Here is a 24,248-nt window from a genome sequence, read left to right on the forward strand (position 1 = left end):
ATAAAAGAGGTGACTTTAGCTGTAAAGCAAGCACAGGAGAGGTCCACTGATCTCTCGCTCTCCCCTCCAGACACGATAAAAGGCCTTGCTGTAGTACTGCAATGCGAGCCCCTGCCCTGATCCCCCGGGTGTGATAGATGGAGGGGGGAAAAGCGGGTGGTGGAAGTCCTGAGGAGCTCACTCAGCGCAGGGGAGGAGTAGGGGGTCAAATCGTTACCTTGCTGAAGATGATTGCTGGTCCCGCTCCTTCCTGGTCGCTGATCCGGAGTCCGAGCAGCAGTATTTCACATTCCATGACCCTCGGAACTCCAGAATGCAGGCAGCGGCGCAGAACAGGCAGGAGCTCCCTCGCTCGCTCAAGGAGGGGAATTGGGACATCCAGACGCTCCGGGGGCGGTCCCGGCCTGTCCTCAGTGCGGGGGAAATGCCCCGTGCTCAGGCTCGGTTTTGCTAAGGAACAGGCAGCGACGTGGGAGGCAACAATAACAAAAACAATGGTGGATCGTCCTCCGCCCGAGAGAGTGCCCCACAAATGCTCCGCCGCTCCGCGTGCAGTCCCAGCCAGCCGTCAGCAGAAGGGAGAGGCGTCCCGAATATAGAGGCGGCCCTGCCGGAGATCCAGGGGGCAACAACAACAACAATGGCGAATCGTCTTTGCCCGAGAGAGTGCCCCACAATTGCTCCGTTGTTGCACGTGCAGACCCCGCCAGCCCCCAACAAAAGGGAGAGGCGTCGCGTACACAGATGCGGTCCTGCCAAGGATCAGGCAGCAACACGGGGGGCAACAACAACAATGGCGGATCCTCCTCCGCACGAGAGAGTGCCCCACAATTGCTCCGTTGCTCCGCGGGCAGATCCCGCCAGCCCTCGGCAAAAAAAGGGAGAGGCGACCCGTGCTCAGGCGAGGTTCTTCCCAGGAACCGGCAGCGAGGGCAGGGCTGTAATCGACTCGTTCTCCACCTGAAATTGCTCCTCCTTTGTTCCTGGTTCTCGGAGGGCAGCAGTCCGAGTCTGCAGTCACCTGTGGGGTTTTCAGGCAGCAGGGAGGTAAGAAAATGCTCCAGTTACTTTCCAGGTTCGGCTAAATTACGAATGGATGTGAAGATGGAGCTAATAGCAGGGATAAAAGTAAGAGAATCCCTCAGCTAGCGGAGCCCTCCGAAAGAGCTCCTCTCCCATCGGCCATCTTGAGTGACAGGATCTGAACCATCAGTAGAAAACACACACACACACAGATATATATATATACACTAGCAGCCCGTCCCGACGTTGTCCGGGTATGAATTGCTGCCGGCCAGTAGTATATTGTTTAGTAGGATTTCGTTTTGATAGCATTTCTTATCTGTGAGAGGCCTGTGAAACGCTCCAATTCACAGTGCGCTGCTGATGCACTTAAGAGTGCGCGTTCAGTAGTGTGTGAACCAGAGTTTCCCTACTTTATTTTTCCTTGCAATATTATATAGCGAGAACTCGACAACATGGCATGAGCACAATTTACATTACAGAAGAACACATTCATTTGTGGTAGGCACGGGGAGACAAAGCGATTTGCCTGGAATCACAGGATGTTGAGCTGATGCCGAGATTCGAACGTAGCTCCCCAGCTCTAAAGTTCGCAATTCTAGAACTTATGGCGAGAGGTGTGTCTAAAAGTGTATGTCAGTGCTGGCCATCAATGAAAGAGACCTGTGCATTTTTCAAATCGGTGGTGAAAAAAGATGAGTATGTTGCTGGAGATGTGGGCCTCCGTGCCACCAATGTACTTACCGGGGGAGGGTAAACACCCATTATTCCGCAACTTTCTTTCCGCATACCATCACTCCACATTCTTTCATTACGAAAGTACCATGACTCCGCAATGCCATTATAACGCATGGCATTACATTTTATATGCTTTTACCACGCATACATTTACAACGAAATTCGTTGTAAATGCATGAATGGTAAAAGCATGTTTTTTTTTAATGTTTGGATAAGGTAAGTATGAGTACATGGGTATATGTTTTGGGGTACTGAGGTATATGTTTTGGGGTGTTTGGGTATTTTAAGGGTTCAGATATAGTTTTGGGTTATGAGGTACAGGGGTATTTTAGGGTTTAGGGATAGGTATGGGTTTTGAGGTACAGGGCTATTTTTTGGGTTCAGGGCTAGGTTTGGGTTTGGGGTATAGTGGTATTTTTAGGGTTCAGGGGTAGGTTTGGGTTTTGGGGACAGGGTTATTTTAAGGGTTCAGGGCTAGGTTTGGGATTTGGGGTACAGGGGTATTTTTAGGGTTCAGGGCTAGGTTTGGGATTTGGGGTACAGGGGTATTTTAGGGTTCAGGGGTAGGTTTGGGTTTTGGGGTACAGGGTTGTTTTCATGGTTCAGGGCTAGGTTTGGGTTTTGGGGTACAGGGGTATTTTTAGGGGTCAGGGGTAGGTTTGGGTTTTGGGGTACAGGGGTATTTAAAGGGTTCAGAGCTAGGTTTTGGGGTACAGGGGTATTTTAGGGTTCAGGGGTAGGTTTGGGTTTTGGGTAGAGCGGTATTAGGGTTCAGGGCTAGGTTTGGGTTTTGGGGTACAGGGGTATTTTTAGGGTTCAGGGGTAGGTTTGGGTTTTGAGGTACAGGGGTATTTATAGGGTTCAGGGCTAGGTTTGGGTTTTGGGGTACAGGGGTATTTTTAGGGTTAAGGGATAGGTTTGGGTTTTGGGGTACAGGGGTATTTTAGGGTTCAGGGGTAGGTTTGGGTTTTGGGGTACAGGGGTATTTTTAGGGTTCAGGGCTAGGTTTGGGTTTTGCGGTACAGGGGTATTTTTAGGGTTCAGGGGTAGGTTTGGGTTTTGAGGTACAGGGGTATTTATAGGGTTCAGGGCTAGGTTTGGGTTTTGGGGTACAGGGGTATTTTTAGGGTTTAGGGATAGGTTTGGGTTTTGGGGTACAGGGTATAATTATAGGGTTAAGATGGGTTAGTGTTTAAGGGTGTTGGGGTATTTTAAGGAGTAGGGGTGGGTTATGATTATGGGGTGCAGGGGTATTTAAAGGGAGCAGGGTGGACACCCGGAGCTGGAATGTACAGAACCTGGGAAGAAAAAACAATGAAATATTGGGCACAACGCTCACTTTCCGTAGTCCCGCGCCCCGCACACGCCCACGGCCCCAGCACACGATATGAGACATGGCATGAAGGGCGGAACGTACCACATGACCCCAGCGTTTGTCACGCCCCCAGCACACGCCCACAGCACAATGCAGACAAGGGACTACTTTGCTGGCACGGTTCTTTTACCTTTTAAATGTATATGGTGGGCGTCTGCATAGCCTATGTCCTTCTGCTGACACTGCCCTTTCCAACGCTGTTTTGGGTGTTGTGATTGGTGCTGTGGTTCCTGAGATTACCCGCCTCAAAGGTTTGGGCTCTCTCTTTATTATATTAGTATATATATAGATATAGATATATCTATATATATATCTATATATATAGATATATATATATCTATATATATATATATCTATATATAGATATATCTATATCTATCTATCTATCTATCTATCTATCTATCTATCTATCTATCTATCTATCTATATATATATATATATTATATACTAGCAGCCCGCCCCGACATTGCCCAGACCGCCTCCCGCCTCCAGCCCGCCCCAGCGTTGCCTGGGGCAGAAGGGGGCTGGGGGCAGCATTTCCGGATTGCGGCAGCGTCGGCTTGGGTGCACTCCTGCCCTGGCCCCCACCTGCCCCAACATTGCCCAGACTGCCTCCCGCCTCCCTCCCCCCTCCCGCCTCCCGCCTTTGCCTTACCTGAGCCGCCGCTCTTCCCCGCGCTCCGGACTTCACCGCCACTCCTCGCTGCTCGTCACCGCTCCTCCCCACCTGTCGTCATCACGCACGTTGCGGACATCGCTAGGTCGCGGCCAGCGCTACGTTGCGGCCGGCGCTACTTTTAGGGGACTACTTTGTTTTTAAAGTTTAATTTTTTAATGTACGTTTTTTTTTTTTTTATGCAGCCTATGTCCATCTACACACCCTGAGGATTACAACAATGTATTGGGTGTGTGGATTGGCGCTGTGGTTCCCGAGTTTACTTTGCCAAAAGGTTTCTGTTCTCTCTTTATAATAGTAGTATAGATACATATACACATTCAATACTACTCTTGCTCCACTGTACAAAGGATAGGCACTGACACAGCTGGGATCAGATTTTTCGAGTTTATTTATACATTAGGCTCTGACGCCTTTTTGGCAGAACAACCCGCCTTGCTCAGAGAGAGAGAGAGGATACAAGAAACAGGGGAAATCAGAAAGGTTATTCACATGGTAAAAGCATCAAGACACTGCAAATATAGCCCAGACATCTTGTGAGAGAGGGTAAAGAAATGAAACCCCAGTAGACTATAATGGCTCACCTTATATTAGATAATCAGAGTAGGAGGGCCTGTGAAATAAAAAACCAAAGAACCAGAAAGGAGGCAGGAAAAATAATAATTAAAACATTTAGAGAATGTAGCTGACAAGCATTATAAAGTGCTCCAAATGAAGATCCGAGGGAGGCGGGCCAGAGTGGGAAGGATGAGAAGTGCCTACAAATGGTAGAGAGCCCTGGGGATCACAGTGTTGTACCCCAAATGGAAGGTCCAACCCATCAGGGTGTAGCGAGTGCTTGTGTGGCTAGACTGGGTAGCACTTGGCTTGAAAGAGTGTCCTGGAGCGAAGCGTGATGGGTAGCAAGGAACCCCCCAAATCAGTGGTCCACAAGAAAGCTCTGCTGGGCAGCGAGTCCTGGTCCCCAGCATGTGCTAGCCAGCTGTAACCTGCTTTTTCTCTCGTCCATAAACATGTTCGAATTGGCATATCCCAAACTGGCACAATGACTTTGCTTGTAAGTCCCAGGCCTCTAAATTAAATACTAGCATTGGGCTGCAATCCTCATTGTGCCACCTGCTAAAGTAGCACAGTAAAAATGTTTTCAGGCCTTCAATTGCAGCCTGGGTGTGCAGTGTTAAACTGCATTTTCAACATTGCAAAATCCTTTGACAGGCCTAAACCTTTTTTTCAATACTTATAAGTCACCCCTAAGGTAGTCCCTGAACACCCGAATGGCAGTGTGCATGGTATTTAAAAGTAGGTCATGTATATTTAACGTTTTCCATGTTATTGCAGTGAAAAACCTCCAAAGTCGTTTTCACTTTGACAGGGCTGGTTCTCCCATAGGATAACACTGGGGTTATACCATGACAACTTATTGTGGATAATATCCATTTGAGAGAAACTATAAAAATGATTCGAGGACTCATTTTAATTGCACTTTAAAATCCAAGTTAATGATCAAGTTGGATTTTAAATTACTATTTTGGAAATGGTAATTGTCATTTTCCTGATTAAAACCAATATGCTTTCCTTCTAATGTCCAGCTGTTACCTGAACCCTGATGGCACTCTTGTGGTGTGTTGTTTATTGCTGTGAGATAGTAAACAAATTGCACTGGGTGTGGGGACAGGGGACTTCTCCCTTGACAAGATAGCTTGCCATGTTCCTAGCCCCTTACTTAGCTTCAAAGCATACCTACCTTGTCACTGGCAGATGAAGCTCATACCTAGGTCTGGGTCCCCTTTGTCTCTCTAGCAAGCCTGTCACCAACCGCAGTGGAAGTAAAACAAATGACCAGAACTGGTTTAGGTGGTGGACAAAAGCTTGCCAAGCATGAATGACATACCTGTTCTCATTTGGAACTTACAGCTTATTAAATGTAATAATAGAACTCCAATTATGTCCTATGGGAAATGTAGGCATTACATTAGCAAAAAAACAAACTTACAAGTGTTTCCACTATCAGAGCATCTAAAATTAAAAAGCACATGTCCAACTTTTTAATTATACTGTACCCTGCCCTCTGGGCTTTCTACGGTCTACGCTAGAGGGGCGACTTACATGTATTAAAAACAAAGGTTTGGGCCTGGCAAAATGTTTATTTTGCCAGGTCTAAATGACAGTTTAAAACTGCACACACAGGTTACAATGGTAGGACTGAGACATGTTTAAAGTGCTATCTAAGTAGGTGGCACAATCAGTGCTGTAGGCAGACTAGTAGCATTTAATGTACAGGACTTGGACACAGGTGGTGCCACTCTACTAGGGATAAATCAATTATACCATGTTTTAAGACAGCACAAGCCCTTTAGCACAGGTTAGTAATGAAAGTGTGCAGAGTCCAAACAGGGCATCTGAAGGCAAAACGTTAGTGGGAAAACCACGACAAGGATGCCAGGTCTCACAGTAACTATGAGTTCAAAAAACGAAAGAGGGGCCCTGAACCTAAAAAGGTTAAGGGAAGGGGGAACAACCCACCAGGGCAATAAATGTATATAACAACATGAAAGGGCAGTTCCCAAAAATATAAAGGACCAAAAAGTTCTAATTATAACAATTGCCCACAGAACAGCAATGTATTCAAATTATTTTATTATCATTTGTATTCATAGAAAAAAAAATATAGAGCAAAATCCATACTTCATTAAATGAAGAATACATATAGTTAATATAACATCAGCCAGAAACACGAAGAACAATAAAAAAGGCACATACATCATTCACTCATTCTACCAGTCACAGGCTCACTCACAAACCAATACATCCATATTGGTTCAGACAACTAGAAACTCTCAACAACCAGACAGAAAAAAGCGCCGACGCGCGTTTCGGAACAGTGCCACAGTGGGGAATTCCTTCATCAGGGCGCAATTCATCACAGTACATAAGAACAGCAAGGTCTCCCAGATATCCAGATCAATAAAATAGGCTCCCGTTCATAAGTTCTGGGCAAGCAAGAGCATATCTGTGGGCAAAAAGGTATAATAAATCACAAATACACAAATCAATGAATCACTATAATGCAAGAAAAACTGGTCATGATATACAGCAAAACAAAGTGAAATCAAGCTATAATTCATACAGTCCTCAACATGTATACTTGAAATAAAAAATCAAAACACCCATAGATGATCAATTAGTCAAATAGTCATTACTAAACAGTAGAGATCACACGATAAGCCAATACAAGAATGTGGGGAAGACAGCTAACTCATGAATGAGAGAGAGAGAGAGAGAGATGTTGAATATTTACATACCAGGAAATAAGTTTCCACGAGGGCTGGAACCAATAAATAGCAAGCGAGCAGCCTAACGATATGAGAGGGTTTTGTGTCGGGTCGAGAACAAAACTTTCAGGAAAAACTGTACTGCAATACATAGAGAGAGAAAAAGGGGGGGCCGTATAAATATGAGTTTTATAGAGTGGCTCCCAACACTAACACTACTGCTGCATGTCGGGTTCCAACACGCCAGAGTGAACTGCAGGTGGTACTAAGATATCCAAAGATTGTGTGTGTCTCTGAAAAGCAGCAGAAGCTCACCTGAATACTCGAAAAGACCAGACTTCAAAGAGCGTATTTAATCCCGACGTTCCAGGTTCGGGCAACGTTAAAATAAATGTTCTGAATTCCGTGAAGTCGTTTCATCATAGTGCACTCTGAATAAAGAAAACAGAGGATATACAATCGCCTAAAGAAACATCACGGATATTGAAAATACATGAATAATAACAGTCAAAATAAAAAAGAACAACGACGAATTCCAAAAAAGGTTCCACCATCAACTTCGCAACTTAAACGGTATTAAGACAGATGGTCAGATATTCACTTGAAAATTCAAAAAAGAAAAATACAGAGAGAGATCTTAGTCTCATAGTAAACCGTATAGGTCTTACGGAGAATTTACCTTAGTTGCGAAAAAAAGGCGTGTTCTGCACAGACATCGGGTACTACATCCAAGTCGATGCGGCCGCCGAGGTAGGGGAGACATAAAATCTTGACTTAGTCCTACGAATTTAAGAAAAAAGAGCACGGCTTAGAGAACGGCCAGAGCTAGGTTCCATAGAAGGTGTAAAGTCGACTATGTCGAGGTGTGCTTACCTAACAGCAAAGTCGAGAAATCTCGGGATCCATGCCACACGGGTCTGTGTCCTACGCCGACAGAAAGAGGTCAGCCCAGGGTAAGACCCTTAGGAGTAAAAGGGAAGTATACTGGATCTTCCTTCTTGAGAGGGCTGTTTCAGGATTGAATGAATATATTCCATGGGAGAACGCGATTCACTGACCTACTTATTCATGTATCTTTGACCTGGTTCTGCTTTGTGGTTATTCTTACACATGGTTTACACTAGAGTTGATTCAATATTGATATTTCTTTTCTTTTCTTTTTTCTCGTAATTTATTCATTCCTCTTCTTTATTTTTTCGTATTTAGTCTTTTTTTATGTCTATGATCGTCATATATTTTGTGATTCTTCATCTTTCTATTTTCTTTTTCTTTTTATCTTATATTCCACATCTTTGGTAGTGGAACTTGTCTTTTCCCGTTGTCTATCTGGAGCCCTGTCTAAAGTTAAATACCGGAATCGACTGCTCCGAGTATATACCGGCAATAGGTAGTCACCATCCAATATGGCGGCCAGTTCCAGCTTTTATTAGTTGCCGTCACTAGCGGTCTAGAGGTTTGTACATCGTGCCGATCTAACTTTCACAGATGCCGCGCATTGTAGAATTTACCGACGGTATTTATATCTTCCGGTCTTACCCTGGGCTGACCTCTTTCTGTCGGCGTAAGACACAGACCCGTGTGGCATGGATCCCGAGATTTCTCGACTTTGCTGTTAGGTAAGCACACCTCGACGTAGTCGACTTTACACCTTCTATGGAACCTAGCTCTGGCCGTTCTCTAAGCCGTGCTCTTTTTTCTTAAATTCGTAGGACTATGTCAAGATTTTATGTCTCCCCTACCTCGGCGGCCGCATCGACTTGGATGTAATACCCGATGTCTGTGCAGTACACGCCTTTTTTTCGCAACTAAGGTAAATTCTCCGTAAGACCTATACGGTTTACTATGAGACTAAGATCTCTCTCTGTATTTTTCTTTTTTGAATTTTCAAGTGAATATCTGACCATCTGTCTTAATACCGTTTGAGTTGCGAAGTTGATGGTGGAACCTTTTTTGGAATTCGTCGTTGTTCTTTTTCATTTTGACTGTTATTATACATGTATTTTCAATATCCGTGATGTTTCTGTAGACGATTGTATATTCTCTGTTTTCTTTATTCAGAGTGCACTATGATGAAACTACTTCACGGAATTCAGAACATTTATTTTACCGTTGCCCGAACCTGGAACGTCGGGATTCAATACGCTCTTTGAACTCTCGTCTTTTCGAGTATTCAGGTGAGCTTCTGCTGCTTTTCAGAGACACACACAATCTTTGGATATCTTAGTACCACCTGCAGTTCACTCTGGTGTGTTGGAACCCGACATGCAGCAGTAGTGTTAGTGTTGGGAGCCACTCTATAAAACTCATATTTATACGGCCCCCCCTTTTTCTCTCTCTATGTATTGCAATACAGTTTTTCCTGAAAGTTTTGTTCTCGACCCGACACAAAACCATCTCATATCGTAGGCTGCTCGCTTGCTATTTATTGGTTCCAGCCCTCGTGGAAACTTATTTCCTGGTATGTAAATATTTAACATCTCTCTCTCTCTCATTCATGAGTTAGCTGTCTTCCCCACATTCTTGTATTGGCTTATCGTGTTATCTCTACTGTTTAGTAATGACTATTTGACTAATTGATCATCTATGGGTGTTTGATTTTTTATTTCAAGTATACATGTTGAGGACTGTATGAATTATAGCTTGATTTCACTTTGTTTTGTTCCATATCATGACCAGTTTTTCTTGCATTATAGTGCTTCATTGATTTGTGCATTTGTGATTTATTATACCTTTTTGCCCACAGATATGCTCTTGCTTACCCAGAACTTATTAACGGGAGCCTATTTTATTGATCTGGATATCTGGAAGACCTTGCTGTTATGTACTGTGATGAATTGTGCCCTGATGAAGGAATCCCCACTGTGGCACTGTTCCGAAACGCGCGTCGGCGCTTTTTTCTGTCTGGTTGTTGAGAGTTTCTAGTTGTCTGAACCAATATGGATGTATTGGTTTGTGAGTGAGCCTGTGACTGGTAGAATGAGTGAATGATGTATGTGCCTTTTTTTATTGTTCTTCGTGTTTCTGGGCTGATGTTATATTAACTATATGTATTCTTCATTTAATGAAGTATGGATTTGGCTCTATATTTTTTTTATATGAATACAAATGATAATAAAATAATTTGAATACATTTAGCTGTTCTGTGGGCAATTGTTATAATTAGAACTTTTTGGTCCTTTATATTTTTGGGAACTGCCTTTCATTTTGTTATATACTCACAGTGACTATGGCCTGAAGAGGATTGAGGGACTTGGTAGTTTAGGACTATGAATTCAAGGAAGGTATATTTTCATTATTAATTACAGAAAGTTGGTGCATGATCTGTCAGTAACACTCCTCATCCACCCCACATAACACCATGTACTCAGTGAGGCAAAACCTAGAGAACTTCAGTTGCATGTGCTGTACAACAAAACCTCTTTCCTCACTGGTGATAAAGACGGGCCATTTACAGTGCCTCAACCATCCACCTTCTCTCTGTTTGACAAGAATTTGAGATCTCCCTTCCCCAGTGCCTATTATATGTCTAGTATACAGTTGCCTGAGGGTTAGGATGACATTCTAATACGGAGCAGAAAGTCCAGAGTACCTGTATTACTATTTAAACCACTAGACACAAGTGCTTGGCATAAAGCGGCTTTGTTGGTTAATTAGTTTGCCAGTGTCCTATCAAGAACAATTTATTTGTGTGCACAAAATGAGAATTTGGAAACTTGTCATAGTTTTTGCCACATTATTAGGAAGTATTGTACGGCCTATACTTTCCCAAGTAAAAACTGTGCATTTGTTGGACAACATAACTATCAGAACTGTGCTAGACTGATTCCACGTACACCAACCGGATATGGTGTTCCAAGTCCTTCTAGCTGCCGCACCAACCTTACAGGGTAGCAAATGGATGTGCAACCTCCGAACATGACAACCCTGATTCCGGATATAAATTGTGGTAACAGACCTAGAACCCTTTCACTTAGTTACTTATACATACCCAAGGAGATACACAAGAAACGCATTGTAAAGCATTTCAATATTTTTTGAAGCTTTGTGTTTCTTGAGTAAAATGCTTGCACTGCAATAATTAATAGATGAAAACAGAATATTGTGATTAACATTACGATAATGGTGAAAAAGATAAACAGTTCCACAATTTAGCTTATTACAGACAATATATGCTTGCACATAAGTACTGTGATATATGTTACTCTTGCCTAGCGCTTCCTAACCTAGCTTGTCTAGGGTAAGTGAATCTGCCACATCCCTGTTGGTGGAGAGCTGGGCAGCATCCCTCGCAGTAGGTGAACAGAAACCAGCTGGGCTGGAATCCTAGCATGGGTCAGCCTCTCAGTGCCAGTGAAATGCGCCTCCGTCTAAACAAAGGATTGATGTTGTATGTATAACAACATCATCCATATTACTATGCGAAAGCACCAGTCAGGCCGCTATTGTTTATTTTATTGTGATAGTTCTGTCGCCTAACGGCCAAAACAAATAACAGTTTACGTGATGAACTCATCCCTCATACAGAATATTCAAGGTATTTCATAGTGTACCTGTGAAGTAGAAATGTAAGCAAAGCTCAGTTCAGAGAATATTATCCTGGATTTGCATGCAAATGATTGTGCGTCAAATGTCATCGTGGTTAAGGTGAGAAGACAAATTAAGAACGTGAGCATGTAAAAAAAATGTGTTTCTCTCCGGATCAGATGACAGAGTAACTTCAGAAAATGTGTATTTAATGAGGGAGAAATGTAAAACGGCATCTAGAAAATCACAACAGAGGACGTGTGCAAACTGAATCACGTGTATAAGTCACAGAAACCTGGCTGTACCTATGCAAATGGAAGAGAGCAAACCACGTTTTGCACAGGTGCCAATTAATCATAAAAGCCCTAATGGGCTGTAATGAAACATTTTCATTGCAATGAATGCAAAACTACTCAGAAACCATAGAGTATGTCCACTTGCAGAAATCCCACTAGATAAAATACAAATAGATAAGCTTCTGTATAAAATGTAAACAAGTTCCTGCAAAGGATATATACATTTTTTCATCCATAGGCTTTTTTTTTAAAAAAAAAGCTAAGAAGTAATCAACAAACGGTAGCAGGGCAGTTTTTATTCAAAAGGCGAATTCGGTGTTCTCAAAGTCAAAGTCTGCCTAAGGCAGGAACACGCTGCACGTGCAGTACAGTCACGTGACACACTCTGCCAGATCTACGCATTCAGGCATAACTCTTCCACAGAATTAACCCATCACCGCGCTTGAAGTGAGGGTCAGCTAGTAATTGATTTTACTTTCCATTTAAAATTGCACTAAAAGCTATGGCAGATTTAATGTCCTGTGTTAGCCCCTTGGACAGGTGAATGGCAAGTCAGAACGAATATGCAGATGTCACACTTTTATCCAGAGGGGAAGGAGACAGCGTTTGCTACGACTTTATAAGTGGCGTGAAAGCTGTTCTAACCTCAACGGGGCGGGAGGATTGATATTGACTGCAATGCAGCGCCTGACTCTTTAATACCACCTGACTGCTCTCTAGATATACCAGGCTTGGACTGGCAGCCCAGTAACAACCAAAGATTTTCTGAGCCTGCCACAACGTGTAAGGAATTTTAACAAACAAAGCAACTTTTTACAGTTTAGAATTAGACATATCCACTTGCAGATTGAAGTGTGTGGATTGTTTCGGAGTTCAAAGTTCAAGCAATAACAGAGCCACATACATTTATTGCAGAGGGATAACTCATGCTCTTATGTGGTTGGCCATGGGCCAGGGCGGTTCAACTCCTTGCCCTCACTCCCCCAACTAGCCCCGGGCGTTTACATATTTATGTGGCAACCCTCCCATAAATAGTTTTAGGGTCCCCACAGAACATTTTTGAAGGTGCACCATCATTATGAACAATGCAACTGAGTCAAACAAACTAATTACAAGCATAGCTGATAACAATAAAATGACAATTTATTTTATGTCATACAGACTAACTTGATGCTGTAAAATCACATTGAAGGTCGTCTGTGCTTTAATAGAGGGTTCTTAAGAAGGCCAGGTGCTCTGTGAATGTCTCCAACACACCACCTCCCAAATAAATCCACAATTGCAGCGAAACGACGTGACGTGAAATCTGTGTAACACGAAACGGAGCGAGAATGACCAGACAATGCATGGTGTGGTTCTTTTCTTCCAAATCGGATTTATTCGGACAAAAGCTGTTTTAATATGTCGAGCCAATGCGTTTCCTTCTCTTATTCAAAGAACACCAAAGAGAAATAATCAAGAACGGAATGTAGATTCGTTTTTTTCTTCCATCCTGTTTTCCTCCTCCTGTGGGTCCCTGACACTAGTAATGGGAGCGCGGCTCTAGCTCGCACTGTGCCCTCTGACTGAACTCGGATGTGGTTCAGAGGGCAGCTGCAGGGGAAAGAAGAGGGCGGGAAAGCTCATTGTATTTTCCGTGGTATTTTTGTTTCACATGTATTCATTCTCAAAAATAATAATTTTTTACCTGATTGAAGGAAGAATTTGTTTTCCAGAAAAACAAAGTGGCTTTTTCAGTTAGCCAGCCTAATAAAATAACATGTGAATTAAATATTAATGATGCAGCCAGCGACTTTAGCTAAAAAAAAAAAAAAAAAAGTTTGCATTTCTTACTAGTAAAGTCAATAGGCCTTCCTAATTTTGGTGCTAACAATGGAAGAGATGTCATTTTTACGTTTCGGCTGCACAGCGCAAAATCAACTATTTAATAGATCTTAAAAGGGGCTCAACGAATTGCTGCATTAATTCGCTTTATGTGGAACTTTTTTTTTGTTAACTTCCCCTGGCTGCACACATTAACTATAATTCTACTAAACCTGTACACACTGTTTAAACCCCATTCACTGCCAAGATAAGATCTCTTCCTATGGAAAAGGCAGACTGCTTCTAACAGTATCAGTGGCGGTTCGTGGCTCGCCGAGGGAGTGCTGCGGGGCAGTGAGGTGGGCGGGGAGGGCAGGGTGGGGGGTAGTGAAGTCCGGCATACGACGGACCGGAGTAAGCTAAGTAATTAAATAAATAAAATAATTTACCTTGTGCGCGCTGCATAGCCGTGCTGCTGCAGGAACAGGTTTGGGATAAAGCTGTCTAATTTGAACCAGATTTTACCACATCTCAGTGGTGCTTTCTTAAAGTGTGTGTTCAGTGAGTTAATTGCACCTCCAGTAAATTGGACCCATACCCACCAGGTATGGGAGGAGATTTTAGATGAGACTTTCGATTCAGAGAGGATGACTTTGAGGTGGGTTGTAACCAAAATGTCCAATAGAATTTGTTTGTCTTTGTTTAAAGCATATTTTATGTCATGGAGGAGGATACCTAGTGCAATGGCCGTTAGGGTAGTAGTCACATTTATATGAAGGACTTGTGATATGATGCTGATGTCTTACCAAACTCTCTTAGTGAAGGTACAATCCAGTAGCATGTGCCTCAAGTCTCCTGCTTCCCTCTCCCAACTCCAGCAGGTGTCAGAGGGCCTAAAGCATAGTTTACAAAGTTTGACTCGAGTCTAGTGGGCCATACTGGCAATCCAGTATCGACATTTTGCAAGTGATGGGGTTATTTTTTTTTAGAAGTAAGGTTCTCTCATATGGATTGCCAGTTTGGCAAGTACTCCTGGGTATAGTTAGATTCGGCAATTAGGGTTTCCCATTTATTTTGAATTGATTTGGTAAGCGAAGAATTTGTGGGACCTCATTGATCAGGTCTTTTAATGGTCTGGCTTGATAGTGCAGCTGTCATCAGACAAACATGTGAGCATCATAGAGAGGGGCTTTGGTTCCGCCCAGATGTTGGGAATCAGGAGTACATGTTTGATTGTGGTTCCTCTAAAAATTGCTTGCCATCCACACAGCTGTGATCATTAAATGTATTTATCCAGCTGCCTGAGCTTGAACATTCAGGGGCAAACATGATTTTATAATGCTATTAAAGTGTCTTACATAAGTAACTAAGTTATGGTGCACAGATGGGAGGAGGGCAGTCATTAACCTACATCGAACTTTAGGTCTGGCTTTACAGTGCAACTGTCAGCAGACCTTTTAACATAAGCCAATATTCTACAGTTCTTTACGTCCACATAAATACATTTCCATTTCCATGCTATATACTGGTAATCTTTCACTTTACCATAAAACATTTCTTTCCAGCCAGTCCAATTTGTATTGTTCAAAATGTATTTGCCAAAATGAATTAGTTTGCCTTGCATGGACACACAGGAAATCCAATTTACTAAGACAGCACAAACCCACAAAGGGACTCCCATAGGTACCTTTTTCTGCATGTTTTCCAAGTAGTGAAAGTACATTTGAAAACGAGCAACGTAACTTTCTTTTTGTTAGCTAATTAGGCAAACTGCTATTAAGGAAACTGAGTAATAGGGTTGAGGCTCTGAATATAAATATGTCAATTTATTTGGCAAAAGCAATTAAAGCATCCAGTATCCAATCTTAAATATTAGGATATGTACACATGTTTCAGAACAGGACACTACCCATGATAATTAAACTAACCCGTATCGATGGATGGGACGAAAATGAAAAAGGTAGACTAAAGTAAAAACAGCATGTTGTAGTAATATAAGGAGTAATGACAAGCAATAGTATTAGATCAGTCAGCCTTACTGCGGTCTGCCCCAAAACTTTTTACCTTCCTCCTCCATTTTTGCTGATCTTGTTTTTGCTGGGCTTAGGACTCTACTCACTTTACCACTGCTAACCAGTGCTAAAGTGAAAGTTAAAACATGGTAATATTTGCTTATCCCCAAATTGGCAAATTTAATTTACTTGTAAGTCCCTAGTAAAGGGGCACTACATGTGACCAGGGCCTGTGGATTACATGCCTGCTAAAGGGCCTGCAGCACTGAGTATGCCACCCACTTAAGTAGCCTTGCAAACATGCCTTAGACCTGCTATTGCATTCTGTGTTTGCAGTGCCATTTCGACCTGGCAAAACAAACCTTTGGCCAGGCCAAACACATCTTTTTTAATACATTTATCACCCCTAGCGCAGGCAATGGCCAGCCCAGAGGGCTGGGTGCACTGTATTTAAAAGGCAGGAAATCTACTTTTAGATTTTACCTGTCCTGGTAGCGAAAAACTCTTACATTCATTGTACTATGGAAGTTGGTGTTTGCAGTGAGGAGCAGCGGGGATTTTGAGCACAGTTATGGCGGCAACAACTCACGGGTCACACACGCATTGGAGGCACTTAAGTACGAGAGGGAGTATTTAATTGGAGACACGGGGGGAGTCACAGGAAAGGACAACGTCGATGAAGAACAGTCTGAGGGGCCCCATTTGTGAGGTACCGATTTCTCGAGAATTGGTTAGCAAAGGGGGTGAGAGTAAGTGAGAGTACATGTAGTTAAGCAGATTGGAGAGAAATCATGGGAATTCTTGGAATGAAGGGGTTTAAAAGGTGATTATTTTTTTCGGCATGGGCACTTTTTTGTGAGTGGGTATGTGGAAAATGACAATGTATATGTACATAAGCGGCGTTCATTTGTGTTCACCCTCGCCACTGTTGAAGGTAAAGCGAAAGTCACGAAACAGTGGCCCGCCATCTTGTCCCCTTTTAGGCCCCATCATGAACATAGATAGTAGCCATTTTTGTGTCATGACCTCTCTGCCCACTGCCAATAGCCTGCGTCTCTCTCTCTCTCCCCCACTCCCCAGCATCGCGAGTATTTCCCCGCGCCCTGACAGCCCCCGGTTTCTCCTGCGCGGGCCATAAACGCACCACTAAACACGACCCTGTCTCCGTGCTGAACACCAGCCCCCTCGCCCTTTCATCCTACCCATAGAACAGGCCCTTTTGGTAACCTCTTCCTCCCTGCCCGATTGTCCGGCCTGATCCCAGGCCATCACCTAGTCCAACAGATGCAGTTTATTGCTTCCTACAGTAGGACCTCGCCTCACATCAGAGGAGCGGTGATTAATGAAGGCCTTCACACCCCTAGATCTGACCGACACCCCTGCATTCCTCCCAGGAACACCCTTCCTCTCTTCTGATGACCCCCCCCCGGCTACACCTGGCCTCTCGACCCAGTCCCAAGTCATAAAACTAGGTCTCGTGGATATACCCCCCCCCCCGGCCCCACATAGCAAAACGTGATCTTATCGCCTGCCCAACCTTAGATCAGACTACCCCCTCCTGCCCTCGTGTCCTGTTGGAATGTCCGGCTGCAGATTGCAATCACATGTCACATTTGGGAGGGGAAAACAACATCAGAGCGGCCGGTATGGGAATGGGCCTGGAGCTGGGATCCCAAACATGCCCTTTTTGTACTTCAAAGTGTCTTTATTGCAATGAGGAATGTTTGTGCATCATAAACCTGTGTATAAAAGACGGAGTCGTAGAGAAACTTGTTAGAGCACCTCGAGAAGATACCCTGTTGTCTGATTTGACATGTTCTGTTCCGTCGGAAATAAACTCCTGTTTCCTGCCTTCCAGTCTCCAGCGCCTGCCTCTTTATTTGGTAATCGTGAGTTGGGTGAGAAGCGGATAACGCCGGGCAAACCTAGAAAAGGGGTAAAACGACCTGATCTGCCTGAACCCTTTTTCATCAATTGGCGTCCCAAACGTGGGGCCCATCAGCGACACGTGGATCCAGTGAGAGAGGTCCCAACGACAGAGTGAACGACTGCAACGATCGGGAAGAGCTCCTGCCCGATAGACCCTTGTCTGGCAGCCGATCATCCGAACTTCACTGATTCTGAACAGACCTCTCTCGAGTGATCTACGGTCCTGACTGGGAACCATCAGGAGTGCCACAGCAATTACGGAGAATAGAGGACGATCGGGCACTGGAAACGGAAGACGAGAAACTGTCCATACGGTCCGGGTAAGGTTGTGTAAACACGACAAATTGCGAATTGATTGTTTGATTGTCATTGGAAAATACTAGTATTACGCATTTGATTGTTTTGTCCTGAGAGATTCTCTGTCTACAAACGGGGAAGGATAGGAGTATTCTCCCTTTGCAGATAGTGAAGGGTGGGTAGCGCAGGCTTTTGCCCCCGTTGTAACCCGTCGCGCCTACTTCCCTCTCCATTTGATTGATTGTTATCCAAGCATTTATTGTTTTGGAATTGGTTCTCTTTGGATCATTCTCTATTTGCAAACAAGCACAGAGTCGCCATACTCTGTTTAGTCTTTGCAGATAGTGAAGGATAGGTAACGCAGGCCTTTGCCCCCGTTGTAATCCGTCGTGCCTAGTTTTTTATCCCCCACTGATTGATTGTTTGACCGAACATTGATCGTTCGGAATTGGTTCTCGGAAAGGATCTTCTCTGCCTACAAACAGAGAGGAACAGGAAGATCTCTCTCTTTGCAGATAGTGAAGGGTAGGTAGCGCAGGCCTTTGCCCCCGTTGTAACCCGTCGCGCCTATTTTATTCCTCATTTGATTGATTGATTGTTTGTCCGAACTTGACTGTTTGGAATTGGTTCTCTCTTTGGGTATTCCCTATTTGCGAATACTGTAGAATAGAAATATTCTACCTAGTCTCCGCAAAGTAGTGAAGGATAGGTAGTGCTGACTTTTGTCCCTGTTGTAACCCGTCATGCCTATCTCCCACCCCATTGCTCAGTAGTTCGTTCAGCCCGGACCATTTATTAGAGGTAGACCATCTGGCTCCACCGGAGGACACCCTTAATAAAAAGGACATATATGAAGAAAATGCGGATTAGCCGCTGTATCGTGCTAGCAAATAAAAGAACATAAAAATCGTTAGGAAAAACAAAAGGAATCAAGTAAAATCAGTAGGCCACTGATGAGATCTCTTTTCAACCTCACTGAAATGGAAGCATTAGGAACAACCCCTCAGGAAATATGAAACTAGTGAGGAAAGCCGAACTCAACGCCATGATGACTGCGAGACAGCTCGGCTCCACCGACCACCCCGCCCAATTGACGACAAACCCTAGGCAAATATTAGAAATTTACAACACTATAGCAAAGTAACAGGTTAAAACGTTTTTATTTGAATAAAAATATATTAAACAACTATTTACATGGCAAACGGCTGCAACAACAGACCCACAATGCATTTCGCCGTCTGCTCGACGCCGTTCCTGTCCCTCCTTCCCCAAAGTAGCAATGTCGGGCTAATTTGGGCTACTTTCTAAGAGGGTTTTTGGGCGTCAGAAAGTCTACAAAAGCCGTCGGCAGCGGCCTAGGGTGGAGAACCATTACGCGAATAGTCCGGAGGCGACACCACGCGCCAAGGCCTGTCCCCAGGATGAACCAAGGGACCCGCTCCTGTGGCCGTGGTAAAGAGCGGCTGGCCGCTATCGCCCGGAGAAGTCATGGGGTGAATGGCCCGGCCCGGAATGAACTGGTCCTCCCATTCCCTTCTTCTCCCGGAGTCGTGGGGTGAATGGCCCGGCCCGGAATGAACTGGTCCTCCCATTCCCTTATTCTCCCGGCGCCTTGCAGGGAGAATAAGGTATGTCTTGCATATGCCTCCGACCCCCCCCCCTCTTTCATCGCCTGGTCCAGCCATAACGAATGTCAGCGAGACGGCGTGGGGTGCACTGGGAGGGAGAGGCGGCGCAGACGAGCCTCTCCCACCTCCCCAGGTGGAGGCTCCTCAGCTGCACCCCCAACGCTCCACGCACCCGGCAAAGGGTTCGTCCACTCTTGCGGTGCAGCGACGCTCCACTCACCCAGCAGGGTCTCGTCCACTGCGGCGGTGCAACAACGCCTCGCCCGGCAGGCTGGAAATCGTCTGCTCTTTCGACCCAGAGACTGCCGGTAGCTGCAGAACTCCTAAAAATGGCGGTCGATCCTGCAGGAATGAGCCTGTCGTGCAAGGATGGCCTGGTCGCTGGCCAGCTAGAAAAACGAGTCCTCCGTCCAGAAGCGTTCTCCTCAGCTTTGAAGATTCTACGAGAACTGCAGGGGCCCCAGGCCCCCGATGGGGAACGACTGCCATGATTGCCCGCAGAACGACCAAGACGTAGCCACGAGACGTTGGCGCCCTCATGCTGGCGCCAGCCTCAGTTTTGAATGACCAAAAATACTGCAGACTACCGATTTGATTAGTTCCGGTGGAACATCAGTATGACCCGGTAGGAAAGATTGTTGCCCCCTCCCTTTTCTTTGATTGATGGTTCATGTCACCGATCCCTTCTGTTGCCCCTTAACGAAACTTCTGGACTGCCGAAAGAGGTTCTGGTCCGACCACGAGTTGGTGGAGACATTTTGTCTATACTTGGACCCACCTGACCCCACCCAAAATGGCGCCGATACAAACGAAACCCGCAACTCCCTGTTGTGTTCCGGATGCTCAGATTTGATATCATGAGATATGTATGCAGTTTTTTTTTGAAGCACATGGCGGGAGGGGATGAGTATTGATTGAACACTCGGACAATGATTTGATATTAAGTTCTGACGCGTCATTGATTACAGTATTATTGAAAGTTTGAATTTTCAACACTTATGGTACTTGCCCACAATGAATTTTCGATATAATTTTATTGCACTTATCGTACCTTGATGAAATAAAACGACCACCGACTCAGTTACATTTTCCTCAAATAAATATGCCCTCAGGTACAGTTCCAGTCTGCTCCGTGGCCGGCCCACGTGGTTGTAGGCCTGCATTTGTACGTCAGCATTTTCTTAAATAAAAGTTTTGTGAAAAGCAAAAATAGTCGTAGCTCTTGGATTGGTAAGTTCGAATACATGACCATTGTTTCCGATATACGTAAAATACCGGCAAAATAAGGCAATTCGATCACTTAAAGGTTAAAAAGCAAAGTACCCAGAAATATCGCAAATATGAATGGTCCAAGGTCGTTGCGTGTGTTGTCTTTTTTTTTATTTTATTTTACTTCTGTGCAACATGAAAGCAATCGACAAAGGTCCCGATGTTCTGTTTTTCTCTATATGCCACATATCTCAGGGAAATTGTTTCAGATGCCCATAAGCCAGACCCGGTACCACTGTAGACCACCCCTCCTCCTCGAAGGAAGAACACGAGTTCACCCCCACTTTACACTGACTGCCCTTTTGTTTCGATGACCCCCCACACAAGATCCGCAATACCACACGTGGGCGATCTATGCAATATACAGTCCATCAATGATTATGCCTCCCGCACCACCAGTCCCTCTGGGCTTAAAACGCCAAGATGGAAGAGACTGCACCCCGTGGAGATAGATCGAATACGTGGTAAGTAAAAGCCTTTTGGGTTTATGCGCGCGGATGTGTTTCAAACGCTGCCCCCACCCCTTCTTCTTCCCCTTCTTTCTGCAGGTCGCATCGGAACATCGACTAAAGTGTGGAGAAGACCTAAGCAATGCGTATTTGGGTGATATGAATGCACGCGTGTATGACCGGATGTGTGTAACTCGACTGGATATACGTTGTACGCGTTGACCTGATAAGAGAGATGTTTTTGTACGACTTGAGTGATGATTGAACAGCCGAGGGAAAGGGGAAAAAGGGGGTCTGAACATAGTACCTATACACGACGAACAGACATAGATATAACACTCCCTTACTTAGAAACGACCATTTCTCTCTCTCTGAACCTAGCGACTGGAGGGGTGGCCTGAAGCAGAAACTTGGCGGGTTATTGCAGTATGACAAAAATTTGACTCCAACCGGCCCCCGAATAATGCAACCAAGAATGACGTGCACCTACGAGTAGATTCTTACGACATAAAACTCAAAGCTGCCCATTGTTCCCCCAACTGACACCCTCCGTTGCCTCAGCCTGGATACCCATTCGCTAAAAACGATTCAAAGATCCCACCGTAAGTACTAGCCCGACCAGGTTAGTTCCCGAACAATTGATGAAAGTGTAAGTATTCGCAACAGAGACCAGCAGCAAAAGACAGCCAGGCGAATTAAATAGGAAACCAAGGATGCGCAGCATGCAGGAGGAAATATCTTTGGCCAAGTACTGTTCTATGTTTTGTCTTGAGTTCTGTATGTAAATACATGTACCCCCCGCCTGAATTCATGTGTACGTAGTATATGGATTTACGTTGTCCCTCAGTCTGTGTTTCTATATAACATGACCCCTACTGTTTTGTGTTGTGTGCGCATTAAATGGCCTATTATTGTACACGTTTCTCTCTCACTCTCTCTCTTTTTCTCTCTCTTCGTGTTGTACGTGTACCGAATAGTTCATTTAAAATGCGGACGACCCCCTGCTCCCTCTTCCTTTGTGTGGTAACGTTGTGCCCCGCCGGCACGAGCCTAATTGGTTTTCGAACACAAAGGTGTTCGGCAAATTGACAGAAACTAAAACAATTGTAATTTGCCATATTACTACCTCTCCTTTCTGTAAAATGATGGAACTTGAATTGACTATGAAGGAAAGGACAGGTTAGATGACTGAAGTCCCCTAATCTGGCCTTCTTACAGGAGGACTATATGTCAGTGGCTTTCTGTTCTCAGCTCGCTAGAAACAATGCCCAGATTGCCCCACCCCTCTGCACCCAAGTACGGAGGTCCAAAACGTCCCCGTTCCTCCCGCTTGACCCCAGCTCCGTAAACTCGAAGTATAACTGATGACCCTGATTAACTGTTGCTCCCCGAGAAAAGAGTGTTTAGCCTCTACCCCTCTCTCATGATGATAGAAGACTGCCAGGGCTTGGGGTAGAAAAACGAGTCTCTACCGAAGGATCCGATTTCGAGTTTGATGAAATACACAGTCAATAAGAGTCGGATCTCTCCCTGTACGTCATGAATGAACGCCAAATAAGCTTAGCACATACTCAGTAGACATGCCTGTATACATGCTCCACAGTGATAACTTCTGACCGTGACCGATGAACGAACCCCCAACTACTTAGATTTGGGATGGAATTGAAATGTATAAATATCTTCTCGTCAGTTCTCTAAAACCTGTTTTGTACCCATTCAAGGACACACAGTCACCGGAAGAGAGGGGCCGGACGTGACGCACAGCCTGGCCTTAGATCATGAGGCACGTGTGACCTCGAGCTAAGATGGAGCCGCAGAGCAACGGGACGCGGGACGATGCACCACTCTCAAACGCAGAAAATGAAGGAATGGAGGGCTGCCTTGAAGCCCTCTACTTGTTGACCAACGCGTGCCAGAAGTCCCCACCCCTTTGAGCCCGATTGATGGACCTGCCTGCGCATCACCCTTTGCTCCCTTGGTTTGTCTCAAAGATCTGGTCCCACTCCGCCCTCTCTTCCCTCGATTATCCGACAAAACCCCCCCCCTTTCCCTTTCACATGGATTTTTGACTCAGAGAAAAAGAACAGCATTTAGGTAGAATAGGGTTTGCCACGGAAGGAGAAAAGAAATGCGGGTGCCCAGCATGAGGCGCCCTTAAAAAGATTAGTTAGGAAACAGGACTGTGGTCTAACAGCAGAAGACAGATCGCACCCTGCGACGTGTAAAGAAGGATCCGAGCTGGACCTATAGCTCCACCGCCGGTGCTCAACAGCGCCAACGGAAGAAAATGAACTACCAGTGATGGCTCTCCACTAAACAGACACTGTGGCGAAGACCCCCACCCCTTTTTTTTTCCGGAACTTTCTACACCCCTTGACAAATTGCTTGTATTGGACTAAATTACTCCCTCAACCACTTTTTGCCTGTAAAATGTTTCATCGGTCACTTTTTAAATACGACAAATGTAAATTTATATGTATTCCACCTCGTATGTCGCATCAACTGCACACGGTTATATGCAAGTCCACCAGTATTGACAAACGCTATTTCATTGACAACACACGACTATATGTACACCCCGTCAGTTATGATAAACACGGAAATGACCTAACTTATGTTAAAAAGCGGCGACTGTGGAAAATGACAATGTATATGTACATAAGCGGCGTTCATTTGTGTTCACCCTCGCCACTGTTGAAGGTAAAGCGAAAGTCACGAAACAGTGGCCCCGCCATCTTGTCCCCTTGTAGGCCCCATCATGAACATAGATAGTAGCCATTTTTGTGTCATGACCTCTCTGCCCACTGCCAATAGCCTGCGTCTCTCTCTCTCTCCCCCACTCCCCAGCCTCGCGAGTATTCCCCCGCGCCCTGACAGCCCCCGGTTTCTCCTGCGCGGGCCATAAACGCACCACTAAACACGACCCTGTCTCCGTGCTGAACACCAGCCCCCTCGCC

The 24,248-nt window shown here is 44.8% G+C and overlaps 1 protein-coding gene across 1 annotated transcript in view; it reads right to left on the reverse strand.

Moving 5' to 3' along the window:
* The window catches only part of WDR72 (WD repeat domain 72), a 1,209,089-nt gene that overhangs the window by 1,101,666 nt on the left and 83,175 nt on the right, over window positions 1-24,248 (reverse strand). The window lies entirely within an intron of this gene.

Source organism: Lissotriton helveticus, chromosome 3_2 (assembly GCF_964261635.1).
Source record: "Lissotriton helveticus chromosome 3_2, aLisHel1.1, whole genome shotgun sequence".
Classification (NCBI taxonomy): Eukaryota; Metazoa; Chordata; class Amphibia; order Caudata; family Salamandridae; genus Lissotriton; species Lissotriton helveticus.